The sequence below is a fragment of the Papio anubis genome, unplaced genomic scaffold, assembly GCF_008728515.1.
Source record: "Papio anubis isolate 15944 unplaced genomic scaffold, Panubis1.0 scaffold49, whole genome shotgun sequence".
NCBI lineage: Eukaryota > Metazoa > Chordata > Mammalia > Primates > Cercopithecidae > Papio > Papio anubis.
In genome coordinates this window covers 38477-41569 of record NW_022165096.1, presented here as the reverse complement: position 1 = coordinate 41569, position 3093 = coordinate 38477, and positions in this window count along the sequence as shown.

Genomic DNA, 3093 nt, shown 5'->3' with positions numbered 1-3093 from the left:
TAGAGAGAGAAAGAAAGCAGGAAAGAAAGAGAAAAGAATGAAAGAAGGAAAGAAACAGAGAAAGAAAGAAAAGAAAGAAAAAGAAAGAAGAGAGAGAGAGAAGAAAAGAAAGGAAGGTAGAAAAGAAAGAAAGACAAGAAAGAAAGCAAAAAGGCCTACAGCACCTGGTATTCCCATGGGGTCTCCCATCCAAGTACTAACCAGACCCGGCCCTGTTTAGTTTCCAAGATCAGACGCGTTCAGAGTTGTATGGTCGTAGACGTGGGCAGAGGCACCTGGGTTCCCCAAGAGCCTGGTGCAGCCATGCCCACCTGCTTCCAGCCGGAACTGCCAGCCCAGGGCTGCCAGGCTCGGATCGGGTCCCCTGGGCCACTCACTCTCAGCCTCACCCCAATCCTGAGCTGCTGAGCTTCCACTATGTCAGGCCCGCTTGGAACAGGGAGTGCTCCGAGGCGTCAGGGCCCAGGGCCCATGATCCTAGGACACCGTCCGGTCCTCTGTCCTGTTGCAGAGGTATTCTTTTGGATCTCTGGTGGCTCAGGAGCTCCTGCAAGGCCCGCTCTTGCCCCACACAGCAATAGCCGTCAGGGCTGGCCAAGGGTGAACAGGTAGTCCAGTGGTGCATGGACTTATTCTCCCAACATGAACACCCAGACTTGCGCCTTTGGGGTCTGGCCCCCTGTCGTCCCAGGCTGGAGCTCGTCTCCTGGTGGGGTGGCGGCTAGGCAGAAGTGGTGGAATGCTGCCGCCCTATGATAATTTGTTGGTGCACCACCAGAGGGAGTTCCCCAGGTGCGTCGGGGGTGTAGGGGCGCGATAAAGGGGGAGTGGAGTCAGGGGAGGTTGGAAAGCATGGCAATAGTAGAAGGAAACGAGGGAAGGGGGAAGCCACAAAAGTTAACTGCAGGCCGGGCGGGGTGGATCACAAATGTAATCCCATCACATTGGGAGGTCGAGGCATGTGGATCACGAGGTTAGGAGATCCAGACCAGCCTGGCTTACATGGTGAAACTGGCCTACCCACTAAACTACAAAATATGAGTTATGGTGGTGGTAGGCACATATTCCCTGTCCCTAGAAGAATTGAGGGTAAGAGAATGGTATTTACCCAGGAGGTGGAGCTTGAAGTGACCCGAGATCACGTCACTGCACTCCAACCTGGGTGATAGAGCGAGACCCCCTCTGGAAGAAAGGAAAGAAAGAAAGAAAAGGAAGAAAAGAAAGAAAGAAACTGCGCCGTCAGTTTGTTTGTCGGTTTGGTTGTCATTGCTGTTTGTTTAAGAGGAGAAGAGGAAAGAGACATATTGCCGTTTGCTTGTCGGCGCCTGTTTGCCGGTTTGTCATTGCTTTGTTGAGTTATGAGATGAGGTTTGCGGAAAATGGTTGTTTGTCGCAGCCGGTTGTTGTTTGCTGGTTGCGCACGGTTGCTTGTTTGCTTTTTCATGCGTCGGTTGTTGTCACGAAATGAAAAATGAAATGGTACGAACAGATATATGCCACATATTATTATGAGATGAGATACAAGAGCAAGAGCATATGGTTGCGACAGGTCCGGCCATACATATCGTTGTCGTTTGTCGGTTGTCAACGGTTGCGCTCATCGGTTGTCGGTTGTACCGTCGGCCATATGCCATATGTCGTTTGCTGCTTTTTACGATATTATTATAGGTTTTCTTCATGTCGTTAAAATGTTTGTTGTCGCCATGATGACAGCTCAAAAACAGCCTTGCCGGCGAAGACGGGGTCCGTCGGTTGTCGTTGTCCGCTGGTTGTCGATATATTAAATGCATGTTTTCGCTTTTGCTCGGTTTGTCGGTTGATGAAACCGTCATCGTCACATTATTGTCGACGTTGTCGCGCCAAACCAGTTCAAACCGTTGTCGTCCAACGTTTCGCGCCGAGATATACATAAAGCCAGCCAAGAGAGAAAAGAAAGAAAAAGACAGAAGAAAGAAAGAAGAGAGAAAGAAAGAAAGAAAAGAAGACAGAAAGAAAGAGAAAAAGAAGAAAGTAGAGAGAGAGAAGGGAAGAAAGCAAAGGTAAAAAGAAAGAAAAGACAAGTAAGAAAACCAAACCACAGTGCACCTGGTATTCCCCAGGCGGTCTCCCCATGCTATTTTTGGAATCTGTGGCTGGACACTGCTTAGTTTCCAAGAATGTGATTTGTGATTCCAGTGCACATTCAGGGTGGTATGGCTAGATACCAGCAGATGCCTGGCTGCCCCAAGAGTCTGTAGCCCAGCCATGCCACTGGAGCCTAACTGGCACCATCACCATCCCAGGCCTGCTGATGGGCTTGTATCAGGACCCACAGGTGGGATTGCCGGGTGGCTTTCCACCTGTTCCCTGAAGCCCTGAGCTTCCACCACGCCAGGTCTGGCCATAAACAGGGAGAGCACTCTGAGGTGTAAGGGAACCAGGGTCCCGAGATCCTGGGACAATGCCTGGTGGCTCCACCCCACACACACTGAGGTTCTTTGGATCTCATTGCTCAGGAGTTCTCCCATGAGGCCCCCTTCTGATTCCGGCACCCAGCTACAGTCACTCAGGGGCTGGCTGGGTGCTAAATAGGCAGCCCAGTGGCAGCTTTGCCTTTTTCTCACAATGCCAACACTCATGCCTGGTGCTTGAGGTCTGGGACCCTGCCCTCCCAGGCTGGAACTGGTCTGGTAAAGTGAGGCGCGTGCTATGGTGAATGCTGCTCCCAGGAAGCCGGTGCAACCCAGAAGATGTCCACGACAAAGCAGGGGGTGTAGGGGTGGGATGATGGGAGAAGCGGGTGAGCCTGGGGAAACATTGAGAATCATGGCATGCACAGTAGGGAAGGGAGGGAGGGAGAAGCTGCAAAGCCACAGTGAGCCGCTCTCACAAGGTGAATAACGCTTAGGGTCCTGGGAGAATTCTTGGGATGCCGAGGGGGACCACAGTCTGTAGATCGAGGACAACCTGCCAGCTAATACGGTGCGGAAACCCCATCTCTACTAAACTGGCAAAGATGAGGAACCTCTGACTTGGAACCCCACAAAGTCAGATTGAGGGAAGAGACGCCAGCAAGGCACACATGTAACTGAACGAACTGGAAGCAATAAATAT